This window comes from Periplaneta americana, chromosome 15 (genome assembly GCF_040183065.1).
Source record: "Periplaneta americana isolate PAMFEO1 chromosome 15, P.americana_PAMFEO1_priV1, whole genome shotgun sequence".
Classification (NCBI taxonomy): Eukaryota; Metazoa; Arthropoda; class Insecta; order Blattodea; family Blattidae; genus Periplaneta; species Periplaneta americana.
The window spans coordinates 185,319,235-185,347,148 of NC_091131.1; the positions used below are offsets into that span (position 1 = coordinate 185,319,235).

General features: G+C 34.0%; 2 protein-coding genes across 2 annotated transcripts in view; one reads left to right on the forward strand and one right to left on the reverse strand.

Moving 5' to 3' along the window:
• The window catches only part of LOC138715581 (cilia- and flagella-associated protein 58-like), a 71,630-nt gene extending 59,501 nt beyond the window's left edge, over positions 1-12,129 (reverse strand). Inside the window, exons 1-2 of the mRNA XM_069848656.1 lie at positions 12,040-12,129; positions 11,900-11,941 (exon numbers count right to left, since the gene is read on the reverse strand). The gene's annotated coding sequence lies outside the window, so the exon portion shown is untranslated. The remainder of the gene's footprint in view (positions 1-11,899; positions 11,942-12,039) is intronic.
• LOC138715580 (uncharacterized) overlaps positions 1-27,914 on the forward strand; it is a 387,038-nt gene that overhangs the window by 187,172 nt on the left and 171,952 nt on the right. The window lies entirely within an intron of this gene.

Consider the following 27,914-nt stretch of genomic DNA (forward strand, 5'->3'; position numbering starts at 1 on the left):
GTTAAAACAATGGGTGGAGGTTTCTTTGTTTTTGATTGTACAGAGTTTGACGTTGTAGACATTTGTGGATTTGAATTGACATTTAGTGAATTTGTCTCTGTTGTTTTTACTACATCTATACTATCAGAGTTTGACGCCATTGAGGAGGCAGTGGCTAGTACTTGAAATTTATTGTTAGTGGGTATGCTTGCTTTTGCCATTGATTTAGCTATTTTGTTTGCTGAATAAAAGCGTAATGGTCTTTTGGGATGTAAATACTCATCATCATCGCTGTCATTTGATTCTTTCCTCACCTTTAATTGTTTCATTGTTGATTCTGCAGATATGTGTTGAATATTATTTATTGCATTATTCGAAGTTTGAGAGGTTTCCATTTCTTCATTTATAGTTTCACTTGGATAGAGGGATTTCTGATTCTGAATTGAGATGCGTGGTAAGTCTGTGTGTAAATCAAATTGTTCATTAACTAATGTAGTGTCCATGTTTGAGGATCAAGATCACTCGAAACACTCGCACAAAACACGAAAAAATATATATAGTATTCACAAAGAAAATAAATATTAGTGGTCAATAATAAAATGTAAAATAGTAACACCAAGTATTAACACAATTGGAACACTTCACTTTAACTCGTTAAAATCTGACAAACTATTTGTATATTCATCAAATTACACCAACACAATCACGTATTTTGAATCGTCCGCCATTCCGCACCGGCGCGAGAAAGTCCAGGAGTCATACTGACAGTACTGACACCACGTTACCAGTTATGTTATACGCATTTATGCACGACGCCAGTTCAGGATTAAAAGTTGGTATTGATTTTGTCCCTGAAAATTGTTAAAAGTAGACAGATCTACTGACAAAGTCGCTAAATTGACAATATTGCAGTGCCAAAGAAATTCCAAACGTTAATTGTTGATGTATTATAAACTAAGTGCGTGTTGGCGATAACAACAAGACAATAAACGAAAATATGGCTGCAGTCTCTGGCAATTTTTACTGTTATTATTGACAAAATGATTGACAATTCTTCTAAATATTAAATATTGTATAAACTACATTTTTATAGTCTTACTTGTGGTTTGTCATGTATCAGAATTCTAGCCAAATTATTGGGTCTCGCCTGCTATATCAATAAAGTTACGCCGTTGATTTTCAAGTTCATTGTAAACAGCTATTTTGTGATCCCATAAATGTTGCAGTTTTGTTGAAGATTCGGAATGACTGCTATACGTCAGAACTGTCTATATTAATTGTTGATGCATACACTCACTTTGTTGGTTTTCAAGGTTTGTTTATTAATATTATTTCTTTTGTAATAAATTAGTTATAAACATGTTTCTTTTCACTTCGTATTTAGAGGATTTAAAGTTCACTGAGTTTACGCTAATTGGCACATGCTTAATAGATAATGATGTGTTTTGTTACGTATTATGTTGAAGGTATGTTTTTTTCATTTTTTCATAGATCTTTATACTTGACCTTGGCCTATTTAAAATTATAAATTATAATCATATGAAATTAAAATGTATATATCTAGACCTTTCACGTCAGAGGTGGGACAACATAAAGCGGCAAAACATTGTCAATGTACTACCCACATAATGGTTAATTGATTGGAATAGGGTACTGCGAGAGTACGTCGTTATTTTATTTATTTTTGGTACAAGTAACATTTCTTTAAGTATTTATTTATTTTCCCTTGTACCATCAATAAAAACACGTATACTTTTAATTTTTTAAGTTATAAGTAGCTGTATGCAAGTACTTACGCAGTATTCTGAAACTCAAATAAAATACCATTTCGGATTACGTAATAAATTACGTACATCAGTACACTGAATCTTTATCATTTGCACTTAGTTTTGTCTCAATTAATGTCGAAAATGTACATGTGACAACGAATCAAAGCACTAAAACGTCAAACGTCATGCCTTTATTTCGCCTCCGCCCGCCTCCACTCAGCGTTGCCAAACCTACACATGCTCCGGCTTGTAACTGAAGAAGGCTCTGACAAATACACAAACATTCTCTGTAAATTAATATTTATAAATATCAACGCCGCCTTAAATAGACGGAGTCATTTGTTTTAATTTCATTACAGCCATCGTCGTTGTTCCTGCAATAACTCCTATGTGACATATTTATCGATTTTCAGATTTTCGCTCTATTAAATAACTTAAATAGTGATACAGAAAATAATAAAATCTTCTATGTAAATATATTTCTTTCTTTCGAAAATGTAAGAATTCACTATCACCTATGAACCACTGCCATAGAATGAATAAATGTGTTTTTTCTTCCTACTGAAAAATTTTATATTTTGCACATAGGAGTTATTGCAGGAGCAACGACGCTATAATCTGAGGCGGCGGTGAAAATGCATGGTATTGTTATTTTAAAAGTCTTGTATATTCTTAAACATCAGCTCTATCAAAATTTTGCTTAGAATAAAACTTATCGGAAATCATTTTAAAGAAACTTTTGTTATGTAATATTTTTCACAAAATCAATTATAAGCGAGATATTTCGATATTTAATTCGCGCCCCCTTATAACACCCTTTTAAATAAAGTATTTTGAATTCCATATAGACTAAAATCTAAGTTACAACGAACTTAATATATATTCCAATTTTCATCGAAATCCGTTTAGCCATTATCGCGTGAAAAGGTAACAAACATCCACACGGACGGACAGACAAACAAAAATTTCAAACAAGCAATTTTCGATCTCAGGATGAATAATTACACATGTTAACTCAATTATTTTTCGAAAAGCGAAAATTACCAGAAAAATTTCGGTTACACATTTATTAGTAGTACAGATTATATTATATATTATATTATTTAAAAAGTGTGTTCATAACGGATGTATTCCGATAAGTAAGTTTTTAATTTGTTGTGGGGGCTCTTGAATCTCAGGAACAAATTTTACACCAGCGCAAAATAATCTGCTTGGCTCATTACCCATTTTTTTTTTTTTTTTTTTTTTGCATTGCAGTTATTGCATAGCCTAGCTGGTTCATTACCCAATTTTTTTTTTTTTTTGCATTGCAGTTAATGCATAGCCTAGTTTATTCATTTTATGTATTTTAACACGATTCAATTGAGCATAGTTAAAATTTGGATTATAAAATAATGGAATGCTAAGCTAACGTAATAGTACGCATACTAAATCAATACACTCTCGTTGTTTGTTAATTCTCTGAGATGAAAATAAATGTGTACATAAACATTATTTCAAGAAATACAGGAAGCGAATAACAGAATACCCTCTCAAGTTTTCTGTGCATAAGAAGCAATTTTAATTTTATCTGTCCTCGATTCACTCAGAAATTACTGTAATAACATTATAGTATTATGTCCATCTAGAGAAACTACACTTTCCAATGGTGAAATAATAATTATAGACATTGGTTAGTTAGCTTCCGAGATTACTTCATACAAACACAGAAACGTTCTCTGTAGGTTATATTTAACAGCTTCCGTTTGTAGTTGTCAAATGCCCCTTATAGACGAAGTCATTTCTTTTTATTTCATTACAGGCCATTAGATGGCATTTGTTATTTTAATTTTAAAACTCATTTATCTCATTAAATATTAGTTCTATAAAAATTTTGCTTAGAATGGAAATTGCCGGAAATCATTTTCAAAGAAACTTTCGTTTTGCAACATTTTTCAAGAAAATCAATAATAAGGGAGATATTTCGATTTATTTAATTCAAGCCCCCTAATAACCTCCCGTTTAAATAAAGTATTTTGAATGCCATATAGCCTAAAATCTAAGCTACAACGAACTTAATTTACGTGGTACAGTCATTAAGTTCTAATACTGAACGCATAGTGGCGCACTATAGCGCATAGGTGGCGCCAAGGTATGGTACCTTGTCAGTTAGTCTCTCGACCCAATAAGAGACAGTTGAGTGCATGCACTGTAAGCAGAACTATGGTCTTTGTTGTGACTGCGATTTGAATGCGCACGTCGGAACCCGAGATATCACAGTTTGAGCAACGGGGAAACATCAAGTTCTGCCAGAAATTAGGCAAAACTGCTGCCAAAACGTTTCAAATGATGCAGCAAGTTTACGGTGAGGACGCAGTGAGTCGCAGTGTTGTGTTTAGGTGGCACCGACGTTTTTTGCAAGGAAGAGACAGTTTGGAAGATGATGTGCGTACTGGTCGGCCACAAATAATTCGAACTGAACGCAAGATCCAAGAAGTTGCAACGTTGGTGCGTGCTAACCGCTCCCAATCGGTAGACGATATCGCAGCAACAGTAGGGGTCAGCCATGGTACTTGCTACAAAATTCTGTCTGATGACCTGAACATGTCTCGTGTTACTCAGCACAGTGTGCCACGAATCCTGTCGCAAGACCAACGTGATGATCGCATGACGATGATCCGACGTTTCTCAACCGGATAATAACTGGAGACGAAACTTGGTGTTTCCTTTATGATCCGCAACTGAAACGACAATCCGCCACCTGGAAAACGCCGTTATCACCACGACAGAAAAAACCGCGACAAGACAGGTCAAAGGGCAAGGTGATGCTTGAACTGTTTTTTGATTCAAATGGAATTGTTCACATGGAATTCATCCCAGAAGGTGCAACTGCGAACAAAACCCGCTACAAAGAGATCCTTGGCCGTTTACGAGATTCAATTCGCCGTAAGCGACCTGAGCTATGGCGTACAAAGAATTGGCTGTTGCTACATGACAACGCCCCTGCACATCGCTCTGTCCTTGTCCAAGAGGAACTTGAAAGACAACAGGTGACAGTTCTTCCACACCCTCCCTACTCACCTGATCTCGCACCATGCGATTTTTTTCTCTTTCCTCGCATGAAAGCAACCTTACGTGGGCGTAGATTACATTCTTCCGAAGAGGTCATGACTGCCACAAGAGAAGCCATACGGGACCTTCCTGCCAACATCTTTCAACGGTGCTTCCAGCAGCTATACCAACGTTGGCAAACGTGCATAACGGCCAACGGAGACTATTTTGAGGGAGGATGTGGTTCTGTTTAAATGTACGCCGTGTTATGCGGCATCTTGTGATACATCCAGATTCTTGTGGGAGCCTACCCTCCAGGCGTGAAGTCTTAGAACTTAATGACTGTACCACGTATATTCCAATTTTCATATAAATCGGTTAAGCAATTATCGCGTGAAAAGGTAACAGACAGAGACAGACACACATACAAACAAAAATGTCAAAAAAGCGATTTTCGGTTTCAGGGTGAATAATTACACAAGTTAGAACCAATTATTTTTGAAAAAGAGAAAATTACCAGAAAAATTAATGCTACAGATTTATAGTATAGATTGAAGAATGTCTGATGTGTCCAAGTCAAAGAAGACCTTCAGCTGTCTAATTCTAACTCGAGCTCAAATTGAGGAACAAGAAGCAGCTTTCAACACAACACTAATTTATTATGTAAAATAATTAAAGTACTTTATACAGATGACTGCAATTTAGTTCAGCATTCAATATTACATAAGTTAACAACGAACATCTATTTTGCTAGCTACTAGTTAATTTAATGCGCTTGTTACTCCGCTTCTCGTTACGATTCAAACGTTCCTGCTTCTCACGACTTTGCCTCCTCTCACAACTGTTCCGCCGCCTCTTTCTCATAATTGTTTCGCTGCGTCCTCACAATTGTTCCGCTGCCTCCTTGTCACACTCGTTCCGCTGCTCCACGTTACAATTCTTCCGCTGCCCCCTTGTCATAATTTTTCTGCTGCCCCCTTATCACAATTGTTCCGCTGCCTCCTCGTCACAATTGTTCCGCAGCCCCCTTATCACAAATGTTTCGCTGCTTCCTAACAATTGTTCCGCTGCCCCCTCACAATTGTTCCGCTGCCTCCTCACAACTTTCCTTTTCTTCACTATTAATCTGTTTGCTTTTCTTCACTATTAATCTGTTTGCTTTTCTTCACTATTAATCTGTTTCCTTTTCTTCACTATTAATCTGTTTGCTTTTCTTCACTATTAATCTGTTTCCTTGTCTTCACTATTAATCTGTTTGCTTTTCTTCACTATTAATCTGTTTGCTTTTCTTCACTATTAATCTGTTTGCTTTTCTTCACTATTAATCTGTTTCCTTGTCTTCACTATTAATCTGTTTGCTTTTCTTCACTATTAATCTGTTTGCTTTTCTTCACTATTAATCCGTTTCCTTGTCTTCACTATTAATCTGTTTGCTTTTCTTCACTATTAATCTGTTTGCTTTTCTTCACTATTAATCTGTTTGCTTTTCTTCACTATTAATCTGTTTGCTTTTCTTCACTATTAATCTGTTTGCTTTTCTTCACTATTAATCTGTTTGCTTTTCTTCACTATTAATCTGTTTGCTTTTCTTCACTATTAATCTGTTTGCTTTTCTTCACTATTAATCTGTTTGCTTTTCTTCACTATTAATCTGTTTGCTTTTCTTCACTATTAATCTGTTTGCTTTTCTTCACTATTAATCTGTTTCCTTGTCTTCACTATTAATCTGTTTGCTTTTCTTCACTATTAATCTGTTTGCTTTTCTTCACTATTAATCTGTTTGCTTTTCTTCACTATTAATCTGTTTGTTTTTCTTCACTATTAATCTGTTTGCTTTTCTTCACTATTAATCTGTTTGCTTTTCTTCACTATTAATCTGTTTGCTTTTCTTCACTATTAATCTGTTTGCTTTTCTTCACTATTAATCTGTTTCCTTGTCTTCACTATTAATCTGTTTGCTTTTCTTCACTATTAATCTGTTTGCTTTTCTTCACTATTAATCTGTTTGCTTTTCTTCACTATTAATCTGTTTGCTTTTCTTCACTATTAATCTGTTTGCTTTTCTTCACTATTAATCTGTTTGCTTTTCTTCACTATTAATCTGTTTGCTTTTCTTCACTATTAATCTGTTTGCTTTTCTTCACTATTAATCTGTTTGCTTTTCTTCACTATTAATCTGTTTGCTTTTCCTCACTATTATTAATCCGCTGCCGCTTCTCACAACTTCTCAGAACTGGCTTGCCTCTGTTTATCGCATCTGTTGCGCCGCTGACTGAAATTGAATTCAAACATTCGTCGTCACTAACTCGAATTGAAAAATTTGTATTTGCAGACTTGATTTGAAACATCTCAGTCCCTGCTGACTCGAAATCCAAGATTTATATTTTTGTTGTTTTCACAGCCCTGTCTTTGCAGTTGCAAAAGTTAGAACAGAGAAATTAGACTTACCAGAAATACTGAAATTAGCCAGTAAAAACCAAAAATATCTCAATCTTGTATAGTTTAAACTGAAAATGTAACTTTAATTTGGATTGGAAATTTTGCTCTCTTGATTAATATATGTATTTCGATCTTTAATCTAGTTCAGATTTTCTCGATTGTCAACAAACTAGTTCAAAATAATTCTCGAATCATGTTAGGACAATTTATTATTTAACCAATCTTTCATTCTGTAAAACACATCTAAAAGAGTGGAGTTTGTTCTATTATGGAAGTAATGGTCATATATTGACTTAGAAGATACACTTGTATAAATTTGAAATCGAGTCCCGGTGTGTAAAGTTGTGACTAACGATAATACAAAAATTTCGTAACTCTATAAAATATAGACGGAAGTCTTTTGTACTTTCATCGATATCTTATCATCAGTGCGGCATTTTTTCATTTGGAGTCGTTTGTCGACTTGGTGCTGGACGACCATCACGACTCAAATACCATTTATGCCCACATGAGATATCGCAGTGCAACCAGTGGCGAATTTCTAAGGCAAAAATTGCCCTGACCGGGATTTCAGTAGTACGGGTGGTAGTTATTAACGTAGTTTTCGTCGTCGCCGTCGCTACCACCACCACCACCACCACCACCACCACCACCACTACCACCACCACCACCACCACCACCACCACCACCACCACCACCAATTTTTTTAAACTTTTTTTTAGTGCTGCTTTACTTTATATTTGAGTATTTATAGACAACTTTGAATTTATTATTCTGGTATCTATTCTTGGTTTTTGGGATATTCACGGAAATATTTATTACTAGCCGTACCCTTGCGCTCCGCTGCACCCGTTAGAAATAAATATAAAGTACGTAATTACATAATTAAAATAAGACATTTGATCAAGGGAACATTCGTGTTTGATAGAAGGATAAATCGTTTAATATGTTACTTAATTTAAATTGCATCCAAATAATTAAAATACGATAATTTTGGTCCAGACACACTCATTTGGTGCAATGACAATTCCTTTAACCTGTTTCTTAATTTTTATTACATGCAACCATAGTTTAATGAAGATTGACATCATTTACATTTAATGTGTATATTTTATTTTACTTGTTATAGGTTTCCATTGAATTATGGTAATAACTGAATTTTAATCCTTGTTTTCTACGTATTCAGTAAATGTCGCTTGGCCCACTATGGTTGTGAACCCTTCAAATAACTTAAATTATATTATATTATATTATATTATATTATATTATATTATATTATATTATATTATATTATATTATATTATATTATATTATATTATATTATATTATATTATATTATATTATATTATATTATATTATATCAGAAGTTACTGTAATAACATTATAGCATTATGTCCATCTAGAGAAACTACACTTTCCAATGGTGAAATAATAATTAATTATACAAATCGGTTAATTTAGCTTCCGATATTACTTCATACAAACATTATCTGTAGGCTATCTTTCTTAGCTTTCGATTGTTGCTGTCCAAGGCCCTTTATAGACGAAGTTATTTGTTTTTTTAATTCATTACGCGGCATTTGATGACAGTTATTTTAATTTTAAAACTCATTTATCTCATTAAATATCAGTTCCATCAAAATTTTTCAAGGAATAAAACTTATCGCAAATTATTTTTAAAGAAACTTTTGTTATTGTAACATTTTTCACAAAAATCAATAATAAGCGAGATATTTCGATTTATTTAATTCAGGCCCCCTTATAACCCCCCTTTTAAATAATGTATTTTGAATGCCATATAGCATAAAATCTAAGTTACAATGGACTTAATTTTTATTCCAATTTTCATCGAAATCCGTTCAGCCATTATCGCGTGAAAAGGTAACAAACAGACAGACAGACAGACAGACAGACATACAAACAAAAATTTCAAAAAAGCGATTTTCGGTTTCAGGGTGGTTAATTATAACTCAACGAGAAAGGAAGGAAGAAGAGGAAGGGTTTTTAATATTTTGAAACGTGTGCTTTTTTACATTTAATTTTATATAGGTTACTATGTGGATAAACTTCTACAACGTATTTATTTTAAGAGCTAGAACTTTCCATAATGTTCGATGTTCTGTGACTTATTTGGAGCTTCTCCATTCCCACTAGCCAATTACATTCAGTGACGCTGTCTGTACTTGTCTAACCATCAACGCTTTTCCTTAAGGATTCATTTCTACAACTTTCATTTGCCTCTGTGACACTGATTATGAAGTTTCCCTAACCCAAACCACATTTCTGGGTGTGCCGCTGAAAACAAATGGAGAATGGTAGACCTAAATAAGAACTTTGCATTTGGAATATAAACAATTTATGTATATTGATTATAGACTTACGAAAAATGTAAAAATATAAAACAATCATCCTATTTAAAAAAAACATAGGGTGGTTCAAAGTCCTGCTCCATTTTGTTAAAAACGTACACCAAAATTAATGAACTTTAGATATGTTACTGACGACACTACAAGGTAACATAGGCTATACAGTAAATTGAAATTTGCCTCTCTTCCATTACAAGACAAAGTTCTTAATGTTGACATTGTGGAAAACACGTAGGCCAAATAGAAATTATCGGGACGAAATTCAAATACAAACTGCTGAGCCATTTATACCGAACCCACACTTTCTGAAGTCGAAATTGCGAAAGAAAATCTAAAAAATTACAAGTCTCCAGGTATCGATCAAATTCCAACAGATTTAATACAAGAGGGTGAAAGCGCATTATCTAACGAATTTATAAGCTTGTACTTGCTATTTGGGAAAATAAAATTGTACCAGAACAATGGGAGCAGTCCATAATTATACCTATTTTTAAGAAGGGGAACAAGATTAACTGTAGTAACTTTCGAGGGATATCACTTTTGTTGACACCCTACAAAATTTTGTCCTGTATTCTTTTGAGAAGATTAAATCCATATGTAGATGAAATTATTGGGGATCATCAGTGCGGTTTTAGGCGTACCTAATAGATCGACTGTTGAAAAGATTTTTCGTATTCGACAGATATTGGAAAAAAATAGGAGCATAACGGTACAGTACATTAATTATTCATAGATTTAAAAAAGCCATATGACTCGGTTAAGAGAGAAATTTATATAACATTCTTATCGAATTCGGTATTCCCAAGAAACTAGTTCGATTAATTAAAATGTATCTCAGTCAAACTTACAGCAGAGTACGTATAGGCCAGCTTCTGTCTGATTCTTTTCCAATTCACTGCGGGCTAAAATAAGGAGATGCACTGTCACCTTTTTTTTAACTTTGCTCTAGAATATGTCATTAGGTAAGTTCAGGATAACAGACAGGGATTGGAATTGAACGGGTTACATCAGCTTCTTGTATATGCGAATGACGTGAATATGTTAGGAGAAAATCCAAGAACGATTAGGGAAAGCACGGAAATATTTTACTTCAAGCAAGTAAAGCGATACGTTTGGAAGTAAATCCCGAAAAGACTAAGTATATGATTATGTCTCGTGACCAGAACATTGTAAGAAATGAAAATATAAAAATTGGATATTTATCCTTCGAAGGTGTAGAAAATTTCAAATATCTTGGAGCAACGGTAACAAATATAAATGACACTCGGGAGGAAATTAAACTCAGAATAAATATGGGAAATGCCTGTTATTATTCGTTTGAGAAGCTTTTGTCATTAGTCTGCTATCAAAAAATCTTAAAATTAGAATTTATAAAATAATTATATTACCGGTTGTTCTGTGTGGTTCTGAAACTTGGACTCACACTTTGAGAGAGGAACAGAGATTAAGGGTGTTTGAGAATAAGGTTCTTAGGAAAATATTTGGGCTAAAAGGGATGAAGTTACAGGAGAATACATGAACTTACACAACGCAGAACTACACGCATTGAATTCTTCACCTGACATACAGTAATTAGGAATATTAAATCCAGACGATTGAGATGGGCAGGCATGTAGTACGTATGGGCGAATCCAGAAATGCATTTAGAGTGTTAATTGGGAGGCCGGAAGGAAAAATACCTTTGGGGAGGCCGAGACGTAGATGGGAGGTTAATATTAAAATTGATTTGAGGGAGGTGGGATATGATGATAGAGACTGGATTAATCTTGCACAGGATAGGGACCAATGGCGGGCTTATGTGAGGGCGGCAATGAACCTCCGAGTTCCTTAAAAGCTATTTGTAAGGAAAACACATTTACAAGCAATGACTGTCGATGTACTATAATATAAATTTGAAATAATTTCAGTTAGTTATTGAAAATTAAATATTAGAATACAATACATACAACCTTGAGCAATTCAATAACATTGTTTATAATGAAATAAAATAAAAATTAAGTTATAAAAATATGAAAAAATCGCCATTTTCATTTTAGACAGGTTTTTACAACACAGCCTATTTCATTTTAAAAAGCTCAAACTTTGGATAATGTTCGAAGTTCTGTAAATTTTATTTGGAGCGTGTGTACTCGTCCTAACTATTGCCAACAGCCAATCACAATCAGTGACGCTGTCTGTTCTTTTCGATACATCCACATCCAGTTATACCGCTTTAATATTGCTCTGTGACAATGATTATAAATGCCTTCCCAAACCCCATATTTCTGGATGTGCCACCGGAAATAAGTAAATAAATAATGGTAAATGTGAACTTACCGTATTCGTCTAAGTTGGGTGTTTTTTCAGTCGTATCTGGTTCTGTGAAGAAAATAAATGACAATCTGTATTAAATTCAAGTCATTAAATCATTCGGTTAAAGTCAGGTAAGTAACATTAATTAGGTGGATGCAACTTACCATATTCGTCTAAGTTGGGTGTTTTTTTTAGTCATATCTGGTTCTGTGAAGGAAATAAGTCTATGTTGGGTGTTTTTTTTTTAGTCATATCTGGTTCTGTGAAACAAATAAATGACAATCTGTATTAAATTCAAGTCATTCGGTTAAAGTCAGGTAAGTAACATTAATTAGGTGGATGCAACTTACCAAATTCGTCTAAGTTGGGTGTTTTTTTAGTCATATCTGGGTCTGTGAAGGAAATAAATGACAATCTGTATTAAATTCAAGTCATTAAATCACTCGGTTAAAGTCAGGTAAGTAACATTAATTAGGTGGATGCAACTTACCATATTCGTCTAAGTTGGGTGTTTTTTTTTAGTCATATCTGGTTCTGTGAAGAAAATAAGTCTAAGTTGGGTGTTTTTTTTTAGTCATATCTGGTTCTGTGAAAGAAATAAATGACAATCTGTATTAAATTCAAGTCATTAAATCACTCGGTTAAAGTCAGGTAAGTAACATTAATTAGGTGGATGCAACTTACGAAATTCGTCTCATTCGGGTTTTTTGTCGTAGCCGGTTCTGTGAAGGAAAGAAATGAGAATCTGTATTAAATTCAAGTCATTAAATCATTCGTTTGAAGTGAGGTAAGTAACACTAATTAGGTAGATGCAGCCATTCAATATAATCTACTTATTAAAATATTTATTGAAAAAACAACAACCATAGTCCAAAAACATAAATGTTCAAGAGAAACAAAAAACTATCTGGCATAGGTGTTGTTGACACTTCAAGTACGAAATTCATCGTAACTTAAATTGCCTCATGTTAATACATGTATAAATGTAAGTAGCTATGGGCAAAGGTTATTATAAGAAAAAATAATCTGTTGTGGCTGAAGTATGCCTCTCCTTTTATCTTTTTCTATTATATCCTGTTTCTTTTCCTTTAGTTGCTTACGTGTCTTCCATGTGGTTACTTCTGCACCTAAAGATGACTCCATAATAATACAACAATTCACATGCTAAAGTATTTTTCTCTGGATGGATTCTGTCGCGTTCATAAAAAGCAACACTGCCAGTCTACTACAGTTTAAAAGTGGATGGATAAATGTTTCAAGATGATATGATAGGATATTTGTAAATGCTACCATCATCCTGGAATGGTTGTTTTCACACTGAAAATTTCCACTCCTACAACATAGGACTGTGATGTTTTTTTTTTCCTCTAACAACTAACTCAGTAGATGGCCGTGATAATACGCGCTCTACATGCTTCATATTTCAAATTTTCATTCTTTTGGACAAGGGTTCTTTTTTTAAAGCACCCTCCAATTGAAAAATCTGTTCACCTTTTACTTAAACTGAAATATCTCGAGATCTAATACGTATGTGGGTTTAAAACACTCAGGACGTTACGCATTATCGATTGAGTCCAAATTTACCAAATCAAATAAATTCGGGCTCAATCCATAATGCATATTGGTCCCTTCTATTCAGTAAATATCATAACAGTTCAAAGTGAGGTCTACGCAATGAACAAACAAGGATGTGGTTTTCAGTAATTAAAAAAAAAACGTTTACCAGTTTGAGTGAAGGGAATCCCTAGGATGCAGAACATGGGTCCATTTAATAATTATTATCATCTAAATAACTAATTCACGTTGTGACTCTGCCCACTAGGTATGCTACTCTTGTTACTTCCTTTATACACCTATAGCACATTTCGTATTTTATTCTTTTATTTTGTATATGTTTTTATTCGTGTTCATATATACTACACTTTTACATAACATGTGTCCAATAGACCCGTTGCATTCAATTATTTTATTACCGTAAGAATTATTGTCGTCTGCCTTCTAAATAGAATCCTATGAACTACAAGAGCATATTTTCATGAATTGGCAAGAATGCAGCAGCTGGAAATTGAAATTTCGGACGACGATGAGGAATATACAGTGAGTAACTAAAATATTCGGACATCCGTCAACTAACAATTCAATGACATATATTTACATATAAATATATAAAAATAAGCTTTAATTATTTTTTCCCTAAAAGTATCCCTTTTCATATAAACATTTTCAACACAACAATTCCAATTAACTTAATTTTCTTCTAATTATTAAAACATAAAGGAAAACATTTGATTTCTAATACTAACAAAAATATTCGGACACTTTTTGAAAACAAAGAATACTATTCCAGCTCGTTATTATTAATACATTGTAGAACCACCCTTCTGTTTAATAACCTCTTTCAGTCGGCGTGGCACGCTATGTACTAATTTTTTTGTTATTTCTATAGGAATTTTCACCCATTCTTCTTGAAGTCTTGCTTTTAGCTCTTCTTTAGAAGAAATAGGCCTTGATCCAACCCTCCTGTCAAGTTCTTTCCATAAATGTTCAATAGGATTCAAATCCGGCGATTGTGGAGGAGGATGAAGCACTTTAGGGCATTTGTAGAGCAGAAATTCTTGTACAATATAGGAGTTATGCTTGGGATCGTTGTTCTGGTAAAACATAAATTCCTTTTCAATTCCAAACTTTTCTGCACTTTTCACTAAATTGTGTTGCAGGAGGTGTAGATAGTATTCCTTCTTCATGAGATCCTCGATGAACACCAATTCACCAACTCCAGAAGCTGACATGCACCCCCATATCAACACATTTTCTCCACCTTGATTAACAGTAGCTCGCAAATTCTTGGTTTTCATTTCCTCTTTAAGCTTTCTCCAGACCATTTGTCTACCATCGCTGCCAAAAACATTGAATTTGCTCTCATCAGAAAAAAGAGCCTTTTGCCACCTATCTTCACCTTTATTTTCATATTCCTTAGGAAACTGAAGTCGTTTACTTCTGTTCCTTTCACAAACATAAGGCTTTTTTCGTGCTATTCTTCCGTTGTAGCCCCGTTTATGTATTGCCCTCTTAATTGTTTGGGCATTCACTTTTTTACCCGTAGCCGATTCATTTTCAGAAGCTAACTTCGGGGCACTTATACGAGGGTTCTTTTTAATCTGTCTGATAATAAGAGATTCTTCTCTGTCTGTGAGGACTTTTCGGAGACCTTTTGCTTTCTCAGCTCTATTCTGTCCTCATTTTTATATCTGAGAATTATATCAGACACTGTACTTCTCTTCATCTGAATCAAATCTGCAATGTTTCGAATGGTTTTCCCTTTTTCGTGATGGAATATCACTAACTGCCTCTGATTAAATGTTGTTTGCTTACCTTTACGCCCCATTTGTGTTCCGTCTTGCTGAAACGATAGCACAATTAAGACTAAGTACTCTCGCACATTATTGAAACTCGGTACTTCCACCTACTTTGTAATGTAAGTGATCAACAGGGGTGTACAGAATAGGACTAACACGACTGTCCGAATATTTTTGTTATGCAGTAAATTGTATATTTTTTTTATTTTTATATAAATATGTTAACATACCGTTTCATTAGCAAGCTCTTTTTATGTCCATATGATGCAAATTGGTTTATTTGACCTAACCGCAAGCGTAATTTCTGCATTTTTGCAAACATGTTTAGTAACATGCACATAAACATTTGGAATATTAAGCGTCCGAATAATTCTGAAATTCACTGTATATCTCTTGCAATTGATGACAATGCTCCGCATGAAGATGAAAGTTGAATGTCTATTTCACACCAGGTCGACAATCAAAACACATTAGTAGGATGACATGGAGGACAGAAACTCCTGCTCAGAGTAAACCTCCTGTCCACAACAGTGTAAGATTTGCATCAGGTCCTTCTAGGGGTATAAGAACTGCTACTCTCAGATGTGCCTGGGATTTATTTATCTCACAGAGTATTTCGGATGAAACTGTGAGATATATCAACATAGAAGCAAAAAGGTTTTACTTACTGAAGGAAATAAAATGGAAAGAAATATCAATATATGTAATGATTGCTTTTTTGGAATTTTGTTGCACATGAGAGCAGACAAATCTTGGGATATTCCAATAAAAGAACTTTTTCTTGGTACATTTTTCAATCTATTATACACAGCAGTGGTCATCGGCACATTGCACCCTTAGGCTAGCGTCTCTTACCCGCGGAGGAGACACTGCACTATGATGTATTCACAGCTGCTGGTGGGTATGCTCTCTACCTCTTCCTGCTGCATGACGGGGCACAAAACGTTGCTCCGCTTACCCTTTACCCATTTCAGCGAGTGCTGAAGACCACTGATATAGAGCTACAATGTCTGTGAATCATTTTGAAGTATGAGAAGATTTTTAAGGTTCGATGGTATGAGAACACGGAAGTTTAGATTACAAACAGATAAACTTGTTCTTATTTCTTACGTGTGGCAAATATTTACGGAACAGTGCAGAAAAGTAATGGTCCCACAACCAAATGTCACAATAGATGAACAGCTGGTTTCGTTTAGAGGCCGTTCTAGTTTTGTACAATATTTGACAAAGCAGCCAGCGAAATACGAGATCAAAATAATGTGGATGTGTGAAGAAGAAACTGGTTCTGCAATTCACGGGATTGTGTATTAATACAGAGTGGGAAAAAACCGGAGAACCGCCACAGAAGGATTTGGTTCTCAATATTGTGAAGTTTCTAAATCGCTTTGTTCTTGGTACAGCCCGAAATATCACCATGGACAAAACAAGAGAGACATTGCAAAAGAATGAAATCCAATGCAAAACCGACCAGTGTCCAAAGTGTATTTATTTTTCACAAGGACATGGCAATAGTTAGTTTTTGCTCAAAGAAAAACAAATGCGCTATTCTGCTAAGCACCATCACAATGCTGTTCACGAACATCTCCCAAAAAAGGAAACCTGAGATTGTAAAATTCTACAGTCGCACTAAGGGTGGTGTTGATGTAATGGATCAGAAAGTGCACAATTATACTTGTAAAATGCAAACCAAACACTGGCCCTTGGAGCTTTGGCGTAACATTTTTGACGTAAGTGCATTCATTCTGTATTGTACCCAGCACTCCATGTACCATAAAAGGACTTTTACACCAGAGGAGACTGTTCATTAAAGAGATATCAGTGAAAATGGTCCAACCATACATTGTTAGAAGATCGTTCAATCCCTGTCTGCGTAAGTCAATTTATGTGGACATGGAAAAGTACATCACTAACCTAGGTAGTAGTGTGCGAAGTAGCAGTAACAACGGTGGCAACCATGAAAACAAGAACAGGAGATGTTTCCTATGTCCTACAGTGGCAGATAGAAATACCAAATCTATCTGCTATGTGTACAAATAATGTTTGTACAGTCGTCATGGCGTCGTGGTCTAAGGCATCCTGCCTAGGACTCGCATTACGGAATGCGCGCTGGTTCGGGTCCTCAGGGGGGAAAAATTTTTCTGATAAATTTTCGGTCAGTGTATGGGATCGGTGGCCGCGATAGGTAGTGAAAATCCGGTTAGGCTGGGAGGATCATTGTGCCAACCACATGATACCTCCATTCTGGTTGGATGATCGTCGACCTCTGCTTCGGCATGTGAACGTGAGGACGGCAGTCAGCTGACCAGTCTTCACACTTCATGGGCTATAGCGCCATGGATTTACTTCACTTTACTATAGTACAGTCGTGTGTAGTAAGTGTAAAGACTGATAAGATATATCTGTACTTGTGTGGTTATTCCTTACTGTTTCTTCTTCTTCTATCTCGTGGATACATTATATTATTAACTTGTATAAATAAATATATGTGTTTGTGTTGCAACAATAAATTATTTTCACTCTCTACTTAGTTATAAAAATATATTATTTCCTTTGCCTAAAGAAAAAAACTTTAGGAACCTACATTATATTCTTGTAGAAATAAATGAATATAATATATATTTGTATATTCACATGTTACTTAGTTAAAACTCCTAAATTAAAATTATAATAAATAATATATTAATATTATTCCAGTTTATGTCTAATTCCTCATTAAATAGCATACGGGTCCAACGGACCCATGTTATGTAAATGTGTAGGAAAAGTAGCTCATGCATCCTAGGGTTAAAAGAGGGTATTTTCATCGGTCCAGAAATTTACAAAGTTATGGCTGACTATTTGTTTGAGGAAAAGCTTTCCATTATAGAAAAAATGGCTTGGCGCGCTTTCAAAGATGTTTGCTCAAATTTCCTTGGAAATTCTAGGAACAGCGAACTATATCGAACTTGTGGAAACCATGTTAAGTGCATATGAAAAAATGGGATGTAAGATTTCTCTCAAAATACACTTTTAATTTCTCATTTGGATTTCTGTCCACGTAACATTGGAGCGGTAAGCAACGAGCATGGGGAAAGATTTCATCAAGACATATCTGAAATGGAAGGGCGATATAAAGGAAGAACATCATCCAGCATGTTTGCAGACTATTGTTGGTTCCTTGTAAAAGACAGTCCCAGTTCTAGTTATAAACGGAAGTCATCCAGAAAATTCTTTCAAACGTTAAGTTCAAATTCTGAGATTCTTCTCATTATACGTATGTAATATTTTTATTGTTGTTGTGTTTTTTGTGTTTTAAACTATGTAACATCATTTTTGTATCCAGTACATATTTTTTCAAGTATCATGAGGCATTTTCAATCTCTATTGTGTTGTAGTTTTATCAGTAGCAGTGAAAAATTAAAAAAAAAGAAGTTTTTTAAAAAATAATTCAATTCACTTTCCCCTGAAAATGGTAGATCTACGTGATGGGACAATTTCAATTTTAAATTCACATTTAGGGCACAGATATTAGTAATATTTACCTATTTTCATTTCGGAGCAAGACAAAAAAGTAAAAATTTGTTATACAGTGTTACTGTTCATGAGATAAAACACCCCCTTTGTATGAGCATTACTACTTGGTATGCTTAGAACAAAACTAGCCAGTTTTCTAAATTTATAATACTGATATTGTTTGATTTTAAACAGGTGGCACTAAAACCCATTACCTTCTAAAAAGCCTGCACATTTTAATGCATCCCTTGAACAACGAAATTCATCATATAAACAATCATCATTCACAATTAATGTTTAAGGAGAAAAATTTGCTCCGGCGCCGGGGATCGAACCCGGGTCCTTGGTTCTACGTACCAAGCGCTCTGACCACTGAGCTACGCCGAATTCAATCCACAGCACCGGATCGAATTGTCCTCCTTCAATGTTTCCATTTATGGCCTGACTCCATGTTAGGCATATAGGCTATGTTAACGTATATGTCCAATGTCAACTGCCATTATATATATATATATATATATATATATATATATATATTTGTATTCTATAATTTTGAAATATATATATATATATATATATATATATATATATATATATATATATATATAGTCCTACTTTTCACGTGCGATATTATTCTTCTCTTATGTTAATATTATCTATTCTAATAATAAATCTGTAGCCGAAATTTTTCTGGTAATTTTCGATTTTCCAAAAATAATTGGACCTAACATTTATAATTAACCACCCTGAAACCGAAAATTGCATTTTTTAAATTTTTGTTTGTATGTCTGTCTGTATGGTTGTTACCTTTTCACGCGATAATGGCTGAACCGATTTATATGAAAATTGGAATATAAATTAAGTTCGTTGTAACTTTTAAATTTTAGGCTATATGGCATTCAAAATACTTTATTTAAAATGGGGGTTATAAGGGGGCCTGAATTAAATAAATCGAAATATCTCGCTTATTATTGATTTTTGTGAAAAATGTTACATAACAAAAGTTTCTTCAAAAATGATTTCCGATAAGTTTTATTCTTTACAAAATTTTGATAGGACTGATATTTAATGAGGTAAATGAGTTTTAAAATTAAAATAACGCCATCTAAGACGGTGCAATGAATTAAGAACAAATGACTTCGTCTATAAGGGGCCTTGGACAACAACAATCGAAACAGGGCCCTTGGACATCAACAATCGAAAGCTTTTAAACATAGCCTACAGAGAATGTTTCTGTGTTTGTATGAAGTAATATCAGAAGCTAAATTAACCGATTTGTATAATGAATTATTATTTCACCATTGGAAAGTGTAGTTTCTCTAGATGGACATAATGCTATAATGTTATTACAGTAACGTCTGAGTAAATCGAGGACAGGTAAGATTAAAATAGCTTCTTATGCACAGAAAATTTGATAGGCTATTTTGTACATTTGTTTTCTGTATTTCTTAAAATAATATTTATGTACACTCATTTTAATCTCGAGAACTATAAATGATTGGAATAACCTACCTGTAGCGGTCTTTGAGGGCTGTCCTTCCTTAAGGAAATTCAAGAATAATTTAAAAAGTTGTATATAAAGTGAAAATTAAAATTAAGGTGACATTCAACATTTAATTTTTTTAAGGTGACATGTATTTATCTAGGCTGACGAGTTTACTTCCTTGGTTTGAATTGTAAATTATTTAAAAAAAAAGCGTGTAAGAGGGCCTTAGACTAGAAATAATTAGTTTAAATGTAGTTCTGTTTATACGTATGCATAAGGATGTAATTATTTGACTTATTTGAACTGTTGTATCAGTGAAGCGAGGTGAGTCAGTGAAGGTATGGTTTTTCAGTGCAGTGAACAGTTCCGATCAGTGATAATTTATAGCGTCAATGAAATGTGTTCTATAGTGTCAGTGAAATGTGTTACAGAGTGTCAGTGAAATGTGTGCTAAAGTGTCAGTGAAATGCGTCATAGTGCCACTACAGGGAATGATATGAGAGTAAAGTGAAAGACTATTGAAACTTATGTAGGACCTATGCATAATTATGTAGGTTGTATTGTAAAATTAGGTATTTTATTTTATGTTTTATTATTATTGTGTTAAATTGTATTGTGTATTCTTATTGTATTGTGTATAAAATTGTATATGTGTTGTAAAATTGTATTGTGTATTTGTAAATTTTATTGTGTATTGGTTATCATTTTATTGTGTATTGTTAATATTGTATATACCACTGCCACCGGGTGCTTGCCCACTTGCAGTGTAAATAAATACATACATACAGAATTAACGAACAACGAGAGTGTATTGATTTAGTATGCAGTAATAGTACGTTAGCTTAGCAATCCATTATTTTATAATTCAAATTTTAACTATGCTCAATTGAATCGTGTTAAAATACATAAAATATATATGCAATAAATGCAATGCAAAAAAAAAAAAAAATTGGGTAATGAGCGAAGCAGATTATCTTGCGCTGTTGTAAAAGTTGTTCCCTGGATCAAACGTTCTATTTTAATTATGGAATTACTTTATATTTATTTCTAACAGGTGCAGCGGAGCGCACGGGTACGGCTAGTATTATATAATTCCATTGCCGCTGTAATTTAAATTTTAGTTCCTATTTTATTTTACTTATTAATTTTTATTATTTTTTTATTTTCTGCATTTCTCTTATATTAATATTGTATTATATAATTTCTGTAACTGTAATTTTAATTTTATTTTATTTTTTATTCTCTTATAGTCCTATTAATATTATATCTGAACTGCGACCGAACACGAGCGCTGCTCATTCGGTCTCAAATTTTGTTAGTACTACTGTATCTCCTTTTTTATATTGATTGTATTATTTTATTTTTATTTTTCTTGTTTGTTTGTAATTACATTCTTTTATCTGTATATTTAAATAAATTATACAGTACTAGGAACGTACTCAGCTGAGTGACTATTTTGTACAGACATATGCACTGCTAGCTATGAGAATATTATAGATTTATTAATTTGTCATATAGAATAATATCTGTAATATTGAAAACGAATGTTTGAGGAGAAAAATTTCCTTACCGGTGCTGTGGATTGAATTCGGCGTAGCTCAGTGGTCAACAAATTTTTCTCCTCAAACATTAATTTTCAATATTACAATTATTATTCTGTATGACAAAGTAATAAATCTATAATAATCATCATTCACGGCAAAATCAAATATTTAGAATAATGATTTTTATTCGTACATTGTGCAAAAATAAGGGAGTAAAATGCTCGAAGAGAAGAAAAATACAGGAGCCGGGAAACCGTTAAAAATTAGGGGCAAATATGGGAGATCCCGGGAAATACGGGAGGGTTAGGAACCCTAGAACCGATAGCTGTAATGTGATAACAGCCATCACATTAAAAACCTTATGGTAAATATAAAACTAATTTCATTTTTCTCAGGAAACGTCATGCAACGTAAAATACATTACATTTGTATTCACCTATACAATTTCAGTTCATATTTAAAAACTAAAACTTAAATTTAATTTCGCTACAGATTTATTAAGGATGCTTATTTCACTACATTAAGCAAAAATATGAGTAGAACACGTTTTTTGGGCCTAAATTATGCAAAACATTTTAGGCGGTCAGTCAAAATGAAATATGAAACTTTGATGTCTGTGACACTCAAAAAGCTGGGAGCCACAGGTCTAGTAACAGAGTACAGAACTGCTATGAGATGGAGACAGAAGTCCAATATTATGTAAGTTGAATGCGTAAGCACATACCTTAACATCACTGCTGGGGTGGTTGAGGAGGGGGCGAGGACGGTTTCTTGTTGCCTTCAGGTGGTCTTTGGGTCGGTTGTTCCTCGCCGTTAGCTTTAGTTTCCTCCTCCTCATAGTCATTGGTCTGTATCTCGGCCTCCGAAGGGTCATATGGGTGAAATTCTTTAATGGTGCAGAACTTTTTGCTCCTCTTTAAAAACATGCTCCTGACAGGGGTCTTAAGAATCTCATCCGTCGGAGAGTCGCAGTCCATGTAATAGGATCTGTAGGCGTTGTAGGCTCCCGCCGCCAAGCCCACCACGCCCACAGTCCTCAATCCATTTACTAGCACTCTCTCAGGTCTTAATGAGTGTCTTACGGTTGAGTTGTTTAATATCTGGTGGAGTGCAACTCTTAGTCGACCAAACATGTTAACGTCGTAATCGGAAAGGCATGTAACACAGCAACGGCATTGCTATTGTTGCCATGCATCGTTTTCTCTCTCTGTCTCCATAGAGACTGGATTTACAGATCTCGGTTGTTGTTTCGCTAAGTATCGTTCATGTAGATGCAGACCCTATCTCTTTTTTATAATATTCATAATTAAAAGTGTTGATATGTTTTGCCTGTGTTGTAGGCATAATAGAACTTGAATGTTATGAATGCATTAATATATTGTAATGTGTAACGGCTTACATTCCAAAAGTATACCTACATATTATTGATCAGTTTGTTACTCCGCGACGTTGACTTGTAAAATTCATTTTCATTCAGTCATTCATTCCATTCATTCATTCATTCATTCATTCATTCATTCATTCATTCATTCATTCATTCATTCATTCATTCGTCTTTTTTAATATTAATTCAATCATTTATTCACTTATAGTATAAATTTTATGTCAGATATTAGATATCTTAGAAGAAGGCAGCAAATTTGAATTATTAGGGAAAGCAGAGGTTCATAGAATTCCTGGAATTGCGTACAACGTGGCTGCTTAAGCCATTAGTAATATATTGAATGTAATGCATATACGACGATTATCAGACTTCATTATTACTTTTCCAATAATATGTTAAGTGTTTCATCATTCCGCTCCCGCTAAAGAGCAAAGATATGTTGCGAGTTGTACCGACGTGCTCTCGCTAAGGTGTAATAGGCGCGTAGAATATTACAGAAATGATACCTAACGGACTTACTTCGCGAATAGGTGTCCAATTAAACGTTTGATGTTTGTAAATAAAGTTCAAACTAAAATTATATCCCTCGTTTAGTCTGGTTACTAATGGACTATATTTGAAAATAGGTTACATCTACAATATATCATAAAAATGTGCCTATATTACAGGTATGCTCATTCTCTGACTCCCGATTACGTTCTGTAATCACAACCTCCGAATGTAGAGCGTGCTGTTCCCCGTTCGAAGCTCGAGGGATGGCTGCAGAAGGCAACTCAAGTACTTAGTAAACGCACGAACAGTGCGGGGCAATGACACAGTCAAAACCTTCTGTAAGCAAACGATCATTCCGTACAGTGTGGGAGGAAGACTATTTTTGTTGTACGTTCGGTGAAAATGGAAAGTGATTACTATATTGTAAGGTACTGTCAGGAATACTACTGAGCAACATAAAACTACATTATAGGCTCTGCTACCCAGAACATGCCGAAGTGACAGAGAAGCTGTTTTCTGTAATATAGCCTATTTTCATATACCAACGTTATTATTATTATTATTATTATTATTATTATTATTATTATTATTATTATTATTATTATTATTATTATTATTATTGTGGTGATATTATTCCAGCAGAAATAGATATTTTGATAAAATAATTTTTCAGGGATTCAACGTGCACTACAGTTTCAAGAATTGAAATCACTTCATGAAAGGCCAAACATTGAAGAGAGTCGAACAATTCAGAGTCTATGTTTTGGAGCAAGTTAGCCTATGTAGTATGTTGGGAATTAGCTAAGGCACTAAAACCCTTCACGGATGGTGAACTTGTAAAGAGATGTATGGTGCCTGAACAAAATATAGTTAACTATGTCTCTGTACTGCAACAGTTCAAATGTGAATTCGCAGAACATAGATTTAGTGATTTTAGACATATGGAGAGTGATATTAGTATTTTTGTTAATCTTTTCATCAATTAAGTATAATCCATGAGAGTGGAGTTCTAGCACGAGTTAATTGATTTACTAAGTAACGTAGAATTCAGAACTAAATGCAGAGAATATGACTTGACAAGCATAGAATTATTTAAAAAATGAACAAAACTAAATATTACAAGATGAGCTTATTCGTTGCTACTATATTAGCTACCTTCGCCTCGACATATTGTGCGAACAATTATTTTCGAGAATGAAGGTTGATAAATCCAAACATAGGTCCCGATTAACAGATGAGCATCTTTAGCGCATTGCAGTAAATTCGTTGGAAATAGATTCCGATTACTTGCAGAAAAGAATCCAGATGTTGAATAGACCCCAAAGTAGACTATATGATGGAATATGAAAATGATATTATCTATGATATTATTATACAGGGAGGACATCATTTTATTTTAACTTGCATTTTTATTGTACCTGCATTTCTGAATGTACTTCACTCCCACCCCTTCACTAATGTCCTTGCTCCCGTCAGACACACAAACTTACGTCCGCTGTTGCATTCGAAGTCTTCAAGCAGTGAAATAAACACTGCAGTGTACAGTGTGTTTCATAAATATGGTTGCGTTTTCTATAGAAGAAAGAATCTATATTAATAATATCGTACTAAAAAATTATATTCAAGAAACGATAAATTCAATTTCAGAGAATATGATTCAAAATGTTTTTAATAATGTGCGTAAAGAATTGAAGCCTGCATTGTAATGAACGGCAACCATTTTCAGCAACTTGTTTAAAAATTCAGATTAGCTTATTTTGAATTGAGGTGGCTAGAAGCAAAGGAATGCTTAGTGACATTTGTAATAACATGAGTTAAGTGCATCCAGTGTAAGCAAAAGTATCTAAAATTTTAGTGGCAAAGGGATATTTTAATCGCATCACACATTAAAATATAAATAAAAATTTCACCGATTTTACGAAAGCTTAAATATTTAAACCCCATTTTCTCAAAATTAACTTAAGTGCACTTACAGCCTTACTTGCTTATGACCCCCTCAATTTAAGTGCACTCTCTATATTGTATGTTAACACTAATAATTAATATGCTAAATAAAGTAGACATTACATAACGAACATAGCCGCCTGAAAAGTTGAGTTTTTGAAAAAAAAAATGTTAATACTCTACTGTATTTCGATAAATTCCGTAAAAGTGATCATCAAACTGAAAATCGTAATATCGTATTTCCCTACAGCATAAATGGTTACACTACTTTTCTCTCCTCCTATACCTAGTAAAATGATTTGTTTACATATTGCACTAGTAACATCAAACTCCTGTAATGGAAGGGGGCAACAGCGTTTCCGAGTATAGCCAGGTTAATGTTAAAAATGTTGGTAAAAATAAAGTGATGTCCCTGTATCATAACTATATTAAATATAATAAATAATGTAATAACTGAATATTGCAGTGTATACTCTTTCTTTTTTCAAATTCAGTTTATTATCCGTATTTGTAAGAGTGTAAGAACTATGCCACGGGCAGTGCTGCAATGTAGTTGCAGAGCCCAGTCCCTACACTGTGTGTGTTATGCAGTGGAGCATCATCCGTGTAATCGGGGCTTTTACAATTTTGAGCATACCTGCTATATTATATTGCATAAAAAGTCCTAGCGTCTCTTATGGGATACATTAAACAGCACTTTTTTTTTAATTCCGCCGTTTCACGAAGAATATCTTAAATTTTCTTGGAACTAGTTGAGGATGTTTAGAAGAGACGGTAGCGCCATCTAAATATGAATTCAACCAAACTAATTAATTTACATACTAGCTACACACGCTTCAAGATGGCTGTTTCTGGAAATAAGGAGATGGAAAGTATGCATGTAGGGAAGTCACTGGATTGTTGATAATGTTAAAAATCAAATAAATATTATATTGAATGGGTTAAATAAAACGTTTTGTTTGATGGCATGTCTGGTACGTGCCTTAAAATTAGTACATATTATTAAAATTGAGATATAAATTGTTTCTCCTATGGGAGACTTCAGGCTTCTAGATTTTAAAGTAGAAATTTAGTATTAGTATTAGTATTTATTTATTTAGTATTTATTTATTTAACCTGGTAGAGATAAGGCCGTCAGGCCTTCTCTGCCCCTCTACCAGGAGATTCCAACTACAATATCAACAATAAAATTACAATTAGTATTAAATTTACAATTACAATTACAAATAATATTACAATTAGTATTAAATTTACAATTACAATAAAATCAAAGTACGAAAAGATTACCTGAATAATTAAAGCTAGATAATTTATCATAGAGAAACAAAGAATATTTTATATTTACTGAATTACAAATTAAATCTAGAATAACAAAATTGTATAGTGATGAAATTACTGAATATTGAAATATTTTGTGATAGATTAAAGAAACTATTTACAAGTAATCAATTACTGATCAAGTGCCTAGTAAGTTTTCGTTTGAATTCAATTTTATTTCTACAGTCCCCGATGCTAGCAGGTAGCGAATTCCAGAGTCTTGGCAGGGCTATTGTGAAAGAAGATGAGTATGAGGAGGTGCGATGGGATGGTATTGTTAGTATTGTTTCATGACGAGAGCGTGTGTTCAGATTTTGGTGGGAAGAAAGGTAAGTGAAGCGAGACGACAGGTACGAAGGAATAGAAGAGTTCAAGATTTCGAAGAGAAAGAGAAGTGAATGTAAATTTATTTTCTTATCTAGTTTAAGCCAACCTATTGTTTCCAGGGATGGGGTAATATGATCATATTTACGAACATTGCTTACAAAACGTACACACAAATTATGAGCACGTTGAAGTTTCATTTTGTTGTCGCTGGAGAGGTCAGTCAGTAAAATGTCCGCATAGTCGAAATAGGGAAATGCAAGTGTCTGCACAAGGGACTTTTTTAAGCAAGAGGGGAGATGAACATTTATCCTTTTTAGCACATGGATAATAGAATATACTTTTCTGCAGGTTTCTGTGATTTGCATGTCCCAGTTGAGATTATTATCCATGTGAATGCCAAGATTTTTTACTGAAGAACTGAAAGGGATATGCACTGTACTTACTTTAACAGGGGAATGTCGAGGTGTTTTACAGCGTCGGTTTGCCGTTTGTGTCCTAATATAATTGCTTGTGTCTTTCCAGGATTGATTTTAAGACGGAGTTTCTTTGTCCATGTCACAATCGAGTCAATGTCTTCGTTCAATTTATCTATAGCGTCATTTATTCGGTCTAAGCGGGAAGAGATGTAGCATTGAAGGTCGTCAGCATACAAGTGATAGTTACAATGCCTTACAAGAGATGTAATATCATTGACATA